Here is a 14,904-nt window from a genome sequence, read left to right as displayed (position 1 = left end):
TGCATATATGGATGATATTGATCATACACATGTTCATATGGAGGAGGTCTATAATGATGTTGTGTATATGGACCACTTGGTATAGAGTCATGGTGAGGAATGGAATATCTGCTTTGTCCATCTATACCATACTCTATAGGCATGTCATGAGTTTGTTCTAGTGTGTTGCCCCCAAATTTGACGCGGGGTTTCCTTGTGTCCAAATTTTGAGCATGCCTTTGAATATCCAATTGCCTTGGTGGTTGATCTTTAGCATTAGCATGTGATTGAGTATATTTTTCTGCATAAGACTTCCATAATGGTCTGCGAAGGTGAGTATCATATGCTTGACCATGTGTGTATGGGACCTCTGGTTTTTGAAACAAAGATGATGGTGATTCAGGCACCATATGTGGTCCTCTATTGCCTCCACTATTAGGCCTCCTTTGATCCATGTTGGAGTGAGTTTATTGCAAAGGTCTATGTTCCATTATTTGAGACATGTCAAAATCATGAGGGATCTTGGCTCCACTTTGTGCCATCACTTGTAGAAATTATTGTCTATCTCTCCTCATTATTTCCTCAACCAATTGATTAAAATGAGGATTCATAATGGTGTCTTCCACTTCTGCTGAATGTATAGAAAAGTTGTCCATATTGTCATTGTGTGTATCATTGTTGTTTGTAGTGTCCATGTGCTCAACATTTGGAATGTTTCTATAGGCATCCATGTCAGGTAGTGTAGTATGATCAGAATTGAAAAAGATATCATTGTCATACTCATAGGAGCTCATGTTTGCGGACTCTTGAGCCTCTTTAGTTTCTCTCCTATATTTTTGGGAACAAGTTTCAACCATGAACTAGGTATTGACCAAGATGTGAGACTAGATGAAAATAGAAAAGAGTATGGAAGACCAAGAGTTGAATGGAATGTAAATGAATCTAAGGTGTACTTGCAATGTCCAAAATGTAAGACCAAGTATGTATGTAGTAGAGTAGGTGTGACTTCCAAAGAGAGGATAGTTTCTCTTGATGAGGTAAGTTGACCTTGACTCTAAGTAAGACCAAATGAGACCCAAAGGTGATAGACCTTGATGAGGGACCACTTAGCAAAATGTTGTTGTATGTAGTGTGTTGACAAAGTATGATGAGGACAAGCAAGTGACCTTTTGACTCAAGTTTAGAAAAATGTGAATGTATTGTAAGGTGTAAAGCAATGATGGACTTTGTGAGACCCAAAGATAGGTTGAATGCTAGATGAAACCCCGGAGAAATAACCTAGGAAGCTCAAGAATTTTGAAACTGACTGTGTTTGTTTGTTGGACTGTAAAAGTTTTTCAATTCTGAACACAGACGTGCCTGTATACTGCACGGATGCGATTTCCTGACACAGACATGGTTCTGTTAAACACAGATGTGAGTCTAAGATTTTGTAAATGCAATGTTGATTCTGAGAACACAGACGTGTTTCTTCCCTTCACAGACACGGTTATATGACATAGATGCTATTTTGTCAGACATAGACGTGTTTCTGCAAAATTTGTGCAATTTTTTTCCAATATGTGAAGTTGCTTTGTTGTGACCAAATCTGAATGTTTGACTATTTTTCATAACAAGAGGACACAATGTTGATGAGGACTCAATGTTTGCAAGTGTTTAGACTCAAAATGACTCAAAGAAAGTGTGATGTCCAATGTAAAATTGTTTTGCATACACTTGAAGACACAAAAAACACAATGTTTTGATGTTTGGTCTTGAATGTTTGATTGTTCAAAATAACTCAAGCACAATTCTTATGGCTAGCTAAGACAATAGTTGTTGATCCCACATGGAGTTTCCTCTGAGGCTACACTATTCAAAGTGGATACTTAGATGCTTGACCCCACTAGCTCCACCCTCGGTACTCACTTCTCGGGGCAACCAAGCATCAGTCCCCATGAAAACTCCTTGTGGAAAACTTTGTATCTCTACTAAGAACCATATGTGTGTGGGCCGCTACCAGAGGTCCAACCTCCTGCCTCAACAACTAGAAGGATTTTGGCTTCTAAAACAAAAAGGTGCTAGTAAGGGCATCTGCTTGTGTGACCATACATGCGGCACTTTCAGCTCTGTAAATACAAAAGGCTTCCAGCCGGTAGGGGTTACGCCCTACAAATGATCAAAGAAATTTGATCAAACAGGTTTATGGGGAGACATAGTGTCGGTATGAACTAATCAACACACGTTATCCATAGTTTTCACCATGAATACAGTTGTTTATAGTGGTTTGGAAGAAGATGTCTTTTCTTTTGCTACCACTTGGGTCGTTCTCTCCTCACTAGTAGTCCTAATGACCACACGGGGAGACAAGCCCTCTAAAGATTAAACAAAAAGAGCCTATTGCTCAAGACACAAAAGACAATGATTCAATTTTAGTGCACCAATTGAAGTGTTTGCTAGTCTATGAAAACAAGGCACCCAATAAAAATCCAAAAACCCTTGCCAAGGACCTGCAACAAAGATTTATTAGTAGTTTGGATTGTTTCAAATGATCACCCCTTCCTGCAAGCACACAAGTTAGGTAAATTTTAGATTCAAAAGACTTTGCGAAATGGGGGCCTTCGACTAAATGATTTTGCTCTCAAGATAAGCTGCACCAATTTTGTTAGCTAGATCTGAAAATGTTAGCTCAAAAATAAACCAGATCTAAAAAAAACTGAATGACTAAAAACTGAATCAATGAAAACCCCCAAAATGAAATCAGTGCACACAGACGTAGTTACCATAAACACAAACACAGCTTCTGGATGCAGACGTTCTTCTGTGAAACATAGACGCGACTCTAGAACACAGACGTAGCTTCTAGATGTAGACGCACCTGAAAACCCCACAGATGCGACTAGGGAACACAGACGCGATTTTCAGAATCTGCAAAAAAATAAAATATTGCCGAGGGTGTGGATGCGATCCTAGATGTTGCAAACATAGAAGAAAACCAAAAACACGATCTGAAAGTACGCAAACACGAAAATACCAAAATACTGTCGAAAATGTTAGATCTACAACTTCAAAACACAAAATCTGCAACAAGGATGTTAAATGCAAAAGGGACAAGAGTCCCACCGGGCGTGCCAAAATGTATATGGTGAAAATGGATACAACAATGATAATATTGGAAGACTAAATGAATTCAACCACAAAACCCTAGCCTAACAACAACAACGATCCACCATAACATATGAAGATTACCTAAGACAATGCAAATCAAATGAAATCACAAAGATTATATCATCACATGTCCAATAGGGTTTGAATCTCCATTCTTCCTATCTCCATTGATCTTGTTTGATATATTTGCTCTTAGATTTTATGTGCATAAGAGCTAAACAAAGAACAGAATGTGGTTGCAAGTAGGATCTCATATGAAAAGCGTAGTGTAGTCAAGTGCATAAATTGATTAGCTAGGGTTTGATAATGAAGGAAGCATCTCCTTATATAGAAGACACTATATGAAATGGAGGGATAAGATTGAGAGGTGTAAAAAGAGGTTGGCTATGATTAGAGGGTAGGTAGAGGAAATAAGAAAATAATAAGAGGGTAGGTAGTGTATGAATTAAGAGATGAATGACATGTGTCATGGGTAGAAAAGGCTAATGAATTAATTAAATAAATAAAGATTTATTTAATTAATAGAGGAAGTGGGATTAATTAAATAAATAAGATATTTATTTAATTTAAGAAAAGGATAATTTAAATAAATAAAAGTATTTATTTAATCGAGAAATAAGGCTAGAAGAGGATAAATGAATTAATTAAATAGATAAGAATTTATTTAATTAATAGAAGAATTAGGCTTAGAATAATTAAATAAATAAAGATATTTATTTAATTAGACATGACAATTTTAGGTGTCTACAGTTAATAATATTTAAAGGAATGAATTACTTTTGAAAATAAAATTGTTGGATTATTGAATTAGTATATATAATAGTAAGCTTTCTATATTCATAAAAGATTTTCATTTAATTTTGAGTCTTTTGTGGATAGTATAATCAAGAAACATACCATCACCCTGACCAATTGTGCTCAACCAATTGAGCTACAACCTTTTGGCTGTAAGTATTTTTTAAAATATAGAAGTACTTGTCAAAATAGAATTGTTGAACTAACATGAATTAGTATACATGGCAATACGTTTTGTATATTTATAATAAAATTTCTTTTTATTTTAAGATTTGTATATTTGAACAAGATTCATACATAAGAAAGACATGCTCAGCTGGGCACAATCACCAAGAGAATGGTAAATAGTGTGTTTGATATCATTGTCTTAATTGTGGTGTGGTCACCAAGAGATCATCGTAAATTTGTCAATGCAATTTTTGTTGCAAAGTTGTAAAAAGTGTGTTAGTTTTATTTCAATGTTAGTTAATAATAAAATATTGGTTATGGATGTTGGAGGGTTGATGAGACACATAAATAGCCTTGTTTCATCAACCATAGGATCATTTGTTGGAGGTATCGAAGGAAAAGTCAATAAAATTTGGAGATTTTCTGCAATTTTCACTGTTGTTCAGAATGTTACAGTCTATTTTGCATCATTTTTGTTGTTGTGAAATTATGTTTGTTGGTATTATAAACCTATTTGGAATGAGAGAAAAATGAATCCATGAAATTTTGTCTTTCATTTGATTTAATTTCATTTTGATTTGAGCAAGTTATCATAGTTTTTCTAAAAAATGTCATAAACCCTTGTTAGGGTATCCAGTCATAAAAGTAAATGTATAAATCATATCCCCACTAGTGAAAAGTCACCCAAATGGGTTGGAACATGTATATTGGTATTATATTTCATGTTTTCATGCTTTTTAGGTCTCCAAGATTCATTGGCACATGCAAATGGTGACTGTTGGTATGATATTGGTCATGTATCAGACCTAGTGCAGCATCGAGGGCAGATTTGAAGTTGTAAGTGTAAGATAGACCCCCTTGGTGTTTGGAGGAAGGTAGTGAGGGGTTCAAAGGGTTAGTGCAAACCCTTTACAAGCTATTGTGGCCCTTGGGTAGGGAAAATCATCAAGAACTTTATGACTGACCCTAGATAGTGTGTGGCTCTCCTAGTGAACAAATGAAGATTGATATTTGGGAAGTATGATGAAATGAATAATATTATTATGTGGTGGACATCTGAGATAGGGTTGTAGTGATCCTTGGCAACTTTTAAAGGAGTTTGGAGGCCCTAATAAGTGGAAACAAATCATATCTTGCTGATTGTCCTTAGTGACTTGGCTGTCAAAGTCATTGTTGTCAATCATCTGTATGTTGCAAATGGGGTTCACATAAAAGTCTTGTATTATTCAGAGACCAGTATAAAGGGTGTGTCAACCTTGTGAAATTTTCTCCTAACAATTACTAAGGATTTTAGGGCTTTAGGAAATAGTTTATGGTGTCTTTTGTCCATCAAATGGGCAGTATAGTTTGCTAGGGATTAATTTGTGTCAAGTAAGAGCAAGTGAGAACTTTGGGATTATAAAGTTGATTTTGTGGCATTGTCTCATGTTCTCAAAACAATGTAATCAACATGTCCAAGGTGATATACAAGGTCCAAGGGATTTCCAAACCTATGTGCGAGGGCTCAACCTTGTAGCAATTTAGGATGGAGACTAGTAAGTATGCCCTAGTGAGTTGTTGTGTATGTTGAGTTTGCCATTGTGACTTACCCCTACCTCTGCATCATGCTATCATGGTTATGCTAGTTTGAAGAGAAATCCACATTTCAAGCATTCAAGAAAACATCAAGAAACAATTGAGAAATCTATGGTCTTTGCTATGGTATTAATTTTTATCATTTGATTTTATGCATAGGTCTTAGGCTTTATTGGACGAGTGTGAATGTGAATTTGGATCTTGCATTGCATTTTTTTCAATTTATTTAGATTCACATCTTCATCCTTCACAAGTATGAAGACAAGTATGATTAATTGTACCTAGCTTTGAAATCAATTTTCAATGGTAGAATTTTAACACTAACAACCATGAGCTTATCTGTTCTTAACAACAAATTTGTCCCCCTTTTGCATGCACTTAGGGACCCTCATTGTTCCTTTATGGGTATGTCATATTTTATGACTGTCACGGGTCTAGGGTTTCAAGAAATGAAAGAAAACCCTTTCTAAAATTTGTAATACACTAATACCCAAAAATTCTACCCCAAGCATGTTCAATATCTTTATAACCTTATTAGAGGTTTCATGCTTTGTAGGTCTCCAAGATTCATTGGCACGTGCAAATGGTGACTGTTGGTATGATATTGGTCATGTATCAAACCTAATGCAACATCGAGGGCAGATTTGAAGTTGTAAGTGCAAGATAGACCCCCTTGGTGTTTGGAGGAAGGCAGTGAGGGGTACAGAGGGTTAGTGTAGACCCTTTATAAGCTATTGTGGCCCTTGGGTAGGTCAAATCATCAAGAACTTTATGACTGTCCCTAGATAGTGTGTGGCTGTCCTAGTGAACAAATGAAGACTAAGTTTTTGGGAGTACGATGAAATGAATAATCTTATTATGTGGTGGACATCTAAGATATGGTTGTAGTGATCATTGGCAACTTTTAAAGGGGTTTGGAGGCCCTAATAAGTGGAAACAAATCATATATTGCCGATTGTCCTAAGTGACTTGGTTGTCATAGTCATTGTTGTCAATCATCTTTCAATTCTCCCAACATTATTATACAACCTTCATGCACTGCCATACATTCTCAAAATAATGTTACACAACCTTCACTAGAATTTTTCAGTTGAGAAGGTCTCTCACCAATGAATTTAGAGATCCTTGGACTATTAATGTTTAACAATTTTTTGATAGTTTTTGAAAGCAATTCCTACAATCCTTTGTGTAGAAACAACAATGTTCTATATGTTCATGCATCAATGAGAGAGGTTTAAGATTTTCATTTAGCAACATGATTGATAGAGATACCAAGAATGAAATTGCAAGGAAGATCTAATATTTATGAATGAAATTGCAAATCAATCTAAGTTACATGTTTGATATCTTACTTATATCATGGCAACATAAAATGTATATATGCACTCAATATACCTCTTTGCTTGTTTATTTGAGAGTGTTGCTAGGAATTAATAGGTGAATGATACATTGATCTACACATGAATCACTTGTACTTTTCGATAGTACTTTCCTGATACTTTCATCCCTTGGTCGAGGCCGCATACCCCCTTACACTTGAATATTGTTTCCACCCTCATGATGACTTGAAGTCCATTCTCAAATCACACAAAATGACAATAGTTAGTACAAAATAGTGACCATAGCCAAGGAAGCCCAAATTTACTCATACTCAACATAATAAGAAATAACTAAATCATCTAGACCATTATTCATAACATAACCTCTTTTTCACATCATGCAAAGCCAAAATTACAAGGATCACGCTTCTTCAAAGGAGCCATTGTTTAGAGCCACCAAACTATCAACAAGAGTAGAAGCTATTAGGCTCATACAATTTTAGGACATATAAAGAATTGAATCAGAAGTGAGATGATGAAGCATACAATAGAGAGGTATTCATGGAATAGACATCTGAAAACATCTCATTCATGAAGTAACAAAATGCTAAAGAAAATGACAAGTAATAAAAAAACTTACAAGGATGAGGCATATTCATAACTTTTGCAGTCCTGCCTTGGATATCAACACTAGAAGCAAATCACATTGTTCGTGTACATACAAGATAGTATGGGAGTTCATTATACCTAGTAACTTGTGGTGTTGTTGTTCGTGTTGGCTCTATTGGACCCTGCAATTAAGATTCAATATACATTATTCAATAAGATTAACTGTGCAACATAATGAAATATTGAAAATTGTGTTATCCTGTTGAGCTTCGCTTGGTTTCGAGAATAGTTTAATATTCTCTACTTAACATGGCCAACCATGTTAAGGTGGAAGCTCATTTGGCCCCTCCCCCCCTAACATCACTCTAAATTCCCTGGTAACATCTTATAACATTCATTCATTCTTTCTACCATTAATAAAATATACCATTCATTCATTAATATCACATAACATTTATTAACACATAACATTGATTAACATTAATTAACATGCAACATTCATCAATATTAATTAACACATATCCTCCATAACCATTAATTAGAACATAATTACATTCACTAACACATAAAAATCAGTCATTTCAAATAAGTTAGATTACAATCATTTCTTTTTTTCTTTTTTCTTTGAAGATATGAAAAGACTAAGTGGAACATTAGTTTCTTCATCATTTCCCCCCTTTACAGATGTTCTGCCAACTGCTTGTGATCTTGATGTATGCCTAGTCCTATACTGAAGACGAGGACACTAAAGCGAAGGGGGGTCCTCTGCAATAATAAAGAAATGGATTAAAATCAAAACATTTTTTATTATTTTTACAAGTATTTCATTAATTTAGAGAACATAACTGTTGCGCTCTTTACCTGATGGGGCCACATCATTTTGTCTAGCCTCAACCTCAACATGCTGAACACCCTCTAGATCATTTGGAGTTGAAATACTAAAGGTTACATTAATGCTGAACAACAATTGTAATTATATTTGTTTAAAGGAATAACAATGGTCCTCTTTACCTAAGTGGGGAACATCATGTTCCTAATGTTGTGTACCTAGATCATGCTCCACTTTCACCATCGACTACATGCTCTAAAATATTAACAAAAAAGGTTACATTAATTACTACTCTAATTACAAATTAAGATGTTTAATTGTATTAATAGCTAAATAAATAAATTTGAATAGCAAATGAATACCTCCACTATTGGGATGGACATATGGACCTTCATGTGCAAGTGGTATTTCACGATTAGCAGGTTGGATTCCAATGTCATGCACATTGTTATCATTGCTTGCTTATTTAAAACAAATATAATTCTTTTATGTTGGAACTCAACATCAATTAGATTATTGGTAAAGTATTCAATTTGAAACAATTTCCATTTAGCATATTTACCTTTGTGACGGATGCACTCGAATATTGTGTATGCCCACTCAATTCTCGTAGCTGATCAACCACGGCTGAATAGCCTTGTTGGTACGCAATTCTCTTGTCATCTTTTGTGGGTGCTCTATTGAATTCAGAGCCCTGCATTTTTGCTTGGTACCGTGAATTTTGCTTGCATTGTTTGATAAAAAAAAATCATTTGCAATTTATTAATATTTTGATGCAATATTTCGTTTACATGAGATACTTACAATTCATGCATCAAGTTTCATATAACCACTAGAGCCGAGTTTGTGTTGCCCGTGCTTTTCTTGTCCTGCCTTGGTTGCCTTTGACATGTCACTCAGTCTATAAAAAGTTTGAAATATGTTAGATTATATAAATATAAAGAGTAATTAATTAGTACATAATTACATTCTTAATAGTATCTCGTACCTTCTTCTAGTGTCTGGTGGTGTATTTCCTTTTTCCTTTCAATTCTCTCCTTGGCATGCAAAATCAGGTCCCTCCACTCCCTCTCTGGAAGCATGGGGGGACGCTCGTACTTTAGGTTCCTCTCTAAATGGGTCTTGTATTGGTCCCTCACATACTTTAGATATGTGCCAGCCTTTTCAAGGAGCTTGGTTTTGTCAAAGGTGTCATTTCCAAACCACTCAACCATTTGGTTTGTCAATTCATCTTTTAACCTTTTTTCTTGGTCATTCCACCTTTTAAAGCAAAAAAAAACCTGTTAGATTTAGAAATGAACTGAAGCTACATTTATTAGAGTTCAAGAAATGGATCAAAGGAAAACTATTCTAGCAATGATATGAAATCAAAATAGTGGATTAGGGTTAGTTCACATATGATGTACCACCTTTTATGTATGGTGGGCCCAAATATCTGCAATGCAATGTCACTAAGATGTTTATAGAAAACATCATTGCCTGCAAAAAATTCATGGGATCATTAGTCCAAAACGAGTGATCATAAAGTAAATTACAATTAGAGTATATATAATAATAATTTTAAAGTACTTGGAACCTTTTGTATCTTTAAGGGAATCATTTTTTCGTCACTCACCACCAATGTGGCCTGCAAAATACAAGAAGATCTAGGAAATGATGGTATGTTATCAGTAGTAGTCACCTCTGGCACATCCTCATGTGTATCTCCTCTTGCAAAAAATGAATCCACTATGAAAAGCCCCCAAGAAAGAACGCTTGAAGGGAAATAAACACATAACAAAAGATAGAGTAAAAGAGGGATCTACCAATAGTGGGTGGGCCAATATGACGTGTAGTAGAGGATGTCTGCATGCTACATGTTGCCGACATTGCAGTCGGAAATACAAGTGAGGCTAACCTCTGAGGAGGAGGCGGTGGCATTTGCACAGGAACATTGACAACACCTAAAGAATAATACATTAAATATATGAAAAGTGCAAGAATTATAAACAAGGATGAAACTTTATTTTGAAGATTGGCAGTATCAAGTATGTTGTGTTTTGGGTACTCAGAGTGATAAGCCAAGCAAGTGATAATACAATAAAATTGTCATCACCTGAAGAACCTGCAACACCCTGATCATGGCAACAACTTTCATGAGGGTGGATAAATTGTTGTAAAAGAAATACGTACATATTTTAGTTAATGACATAAAAGAGGATAAAATATAAACCATTATTGAACTTTTGTTATAATTAAAGCTTTCATGACTGCTTACTTGCAAGTTTTATATTGTCTAAATCAATAATTCCACCCTGTCTCATATCTCATCAGTCATAGGATGCACAGCTGCCAAAGCAACAATCTCTTTAGTAATTTTTCTAAGAGGCTTTTTTATGAATTCCATAGGGTGTGTGGAATCTTCAGAGTCATCATCGCTTATCCCTATTGATTCCACATCCCTAGAGAGGTGCTCAGGTACTGCAGCTCCCTTTCCCTTTCCCCAAACATTCGTCTATGTCAAGATCAATATTATTAACAATTACAAAATTATTCTAAATAACTAAAAAAAAGAACATAATAATGTAACCGTTTGCTTCTATCTAATTTGTACAATTACAATGAGGTTTACCTGCTCAATAGAAGTGTCGCAACCTACATCCCTATCTGCGATATGTGATGGATCCATGTCGCCCTGTGACAAAGAAAAAAATTTAAAAAACATTAGTGAAATTAAACCAATAGACTTAGCAAAAAAACTTCATAATAAAATGGTATATTGGATTCATTAATTGGAGGTTGGTTATTATAAATGGTATTTAGTACATACCACCCCCATGATATTAACTTTGTTTGCATCTATATGATTCAAACTGTAATCAATTAGAAGCTCTTCGCCTGCACTTATTGAATTTATCGCACATACGAATATATGATTTCCCTCGCACACCTCAAATATGCAATTGGGTTGTTTATTAGTTGACCCAGGTCATGTACTATTTATAAAACCTACAATATTCCCTATTGCTTTTGGCCGATCATCAATGTATATAGCCACTCATTTACTTTGATCATTATATTTTTGTTGTATATAATTTGTTGACAGTGCATACCTACGCATACTTTTTTATATTTAACAATCTGCATCAAATTATTGTAATTGTAACAAGGTCCAACAAACTCCATCAATTCAGCAACTTTGTTGTAATAGACCTTTATGTTGTCCATGGAAAATAATCCTAAACCATGTAACGAAGGTGCTATGCGAAATATCCTATCATTAACACAAAAATCAGTGTTTATTGGAGGAAGTTCCTTGGGCACCCATTGTTTCTGTAGATGTGTGTACCTCAGTGGCACCTCAATGTTGTCTTTGGTCTCATCATCATAAGAACATGACCCCCCTTGAGCAAGAAAAAATTTCATGCGTTTATTGAATTTTCTTCTAATCTTTTAACCTCTTGTTGATCTCCCTATTGTAGACCTACTACATGTGTCACTTTCATTTTATATTCCTACATTTTCCTCACTCAATGAAGACATATCTAACAAATACCTATTTGGGGGTACCTGCACTCCATGAAATGAGAGAGTTAATTGGTAATGAGAGAGAAATTTTGCAAATGAGGATAATGTTGATGAAGACGTCGACCTTAAAGTTGATTTTGGGATTAAAATTGGAATAAGTCCAACTAGGGCCTTAAGTGTTGATAAATGTATTAGATTTGCTGCTAATGTCGAGGTTTGAAAAACTGAGGAAGTTTGTTTTCCAAGTAATTTTTAAAAATAAATTATTTCTATAGGGTGTATTGACTAGTTATACCTATCCATCCATGAGACTGTGCAGGATCCTCATCAAAGGGGTTCAGGGTCCTACACATGTAATTCAATTATCTTATGTTAGCTAAAAATTACATAGTACACAACATGAACAACATGAACTTTGTAGAAAAAAAGAGTATTAAATAATAAAAAGATGTTGTCATCAAAATCATTGTAAATTTTTTAATTCCTTACCTTTACTTTATGTAGACTATGCAGGCTCCTCAACTAAATGGTTGACGATGTCTATAGTCAATGACCTATTCCCACCAAGGGTGACAACATCACACAGGGACTATACATGAAATCAACACCATCAATTGAGCATCATAAGCTTTACTACATTTGTAAGTTGATAAACAATAAATACATATGTATCATAAGCATCATAAGCATCACATGATGTATCATCGTATAAGTAATTGATCATCACAATTAGCATCACATATGTGTCATCATAAACATGTAATCCATCACATATGTATCATAAATCACCATCCATCACATAGGTAATAAACAACCCACATTCTATAAATAAACACAAAGTTCAAAAAATGTCACATGAATCATCATAAACATGTAATCCATCACATATGTATTTTAAATCAACATCCATCACATAGCTAATAAACAATCCAAATTCCATAAATAAACACAGTTTAAAAAATGTCACATAAATAGTCACTCTCCGTATCTCCATCTCCATATTAAAAGGTGCATCATGAATTAATTATGTAATGGCATTAGAATTCAAAACATAATGAATTAATTATGTAAAAAAAATTCTATCAAGAAGTCAATATTAAATAGATAATATACTAATCGCATACCTCATACATTTCATTCATCATCATGAACATCAAGGTCATCATCGCCAACATCATCATCATCGTCTGGGAGAGATAGAGGTAGAACGTACTGCAACAATTATAAAATTATCTTTTCATTTTTTTCTAACATAATACAATGAAAATTACATGTACGTATAGTACTTAAATACATAGTAAAAACACAAGAACATGAATTACCTTAATGAAGTTATGCCAATCATGCATTTTCATCCCTAGCCCAAATTCACTTTTCTTTGATATGAGATTGTTTATGTTCGCAACAAATCTTGTGGGAAATTGAATTTTTCGTATGACTTCTTTTATAGCATTGCTTTGTTGGTCTATTAATAACCAAGGAAGCTCACTTATATTAATCTGGTCTCCATGGCTATTTTATTGAATGACATTTATCATTGCATGATTGGAATCCTGAATGTCACTACATATTTTGACAATTTTTTCTTTGTCACGCCTTCCATCCAATATTTTCCATAATGTCTCTGTTATATTTTTTCCAATATGCATAGTATCAAACAAATGAATAATTTGCAACTGCTTGTAGTAGGGCAACCTACTAAATTGTCGGGGATAAATTTTTAGTCCCTTAGGAAGGCGATCATGTATGCCTTCACGACCTTCATGATCATCAATCACATCATCAGTAAACAAAACAAAATAGAAAAGATGTTTTATGACAAACCAATAGATGGAATGGCATTGCCTTGACGATTAATTATATTATATTCCAAATTCCACAGGTGAGGTGTCATTCTTTGTGGCTTTGATGTATTCTCTTCTTTCCCATTGAAAAGATGTTTTTCAATATTTGGATACTTATGATTTTTGTGGAGAAAGTGCCTATACTCATCAAACACCTGCTTTCCTAAACTTTTTGAATGATGAGATTTCATCTTTGGACCACAAACAGGACATGCAAATTTTCCCTTTGTTTGAAGACCTACAAGATAATGTATAATTGGATTAAATTTGATAATTTTTTGAATTATAATGTTCATGCATAGCTTAAACACTATAACATACCACAAAAATGTGTTAGCCCTGGGGCATCATGTATTGTCCATAGAAGCATCGCATGGAATTGAAATTGTCTTTGTCCTATTGGTCTAGAGATGTCATACATAGTGACACCATTCCATAACTCCAGCAACTCGTCGATAAGAGGCTCGATATATACATTCATATCTTTAACTTGGTACTTACCTAATCAAATGAACAAAAACATTACATAATTATTATGACCATTTTACTGCAATATTTATAATTAAATGTAGATGACTATATTTAAATGATAAAATACCAGGAACAATCATTGCCAACATTATGTGCTCCCTCTTTATTGACATCCATGGAGGAATGTTATTGTTGATAACAAAAATAGGCCACACTGAGTAAATAGATCTCATCTCTCCAAATGGATTGACACTATCCGCTGCTAATGAAAGCCTGAGATTACAAGGTTCTTCTTTAAAGTGTAGCCACTTTTCCTCTATGTCCATAAATGTTGAACCATCTATAGGCATTCGAATAATGTCATCTCAACTTCTATTGCATGCATGGTAATCCATAAATTGTGTCGAGCTAGTGCACCTTAATAATCATTGCATATGTAGAATAATGGGAATATAGCAAAGAATCTTGTGAGGAACCCTTTTTGTTATTTGATTTGTTCGATATCTACTGATATGACATTCAGGGCATTTAGTTCAAAATTCATGTTTTTTGTGATATATAATATGATCATTGGGACAAGCATCTATTGCTTGATACTCCATTCCAATATCTTTCATAACGGCAGATAATTCTCGGTATGAGCGAGGTAGAATTATTGATG

The sequence above is a fragment of the Cryptomeria japonica genome, chromosome 6, assembly GCF_030272615.1.
Source record: "Cryptomeria japonica chromosome 6, Sugi_1.0, whole genome shotgun sequence".
Classification (NCBI taxonomy): domain Eukaryota; kingdom Viridiplantae; phylum Streptophyta; class Pinopsida; order Cupressales; family Cupressaceae; genus Cryptomeria; species Cryptomeria japonica.
The sequence above is the reverse complement of the archived record's forward strand: the minus strand, read 5'-3'. Positions refer to the sequence as shown.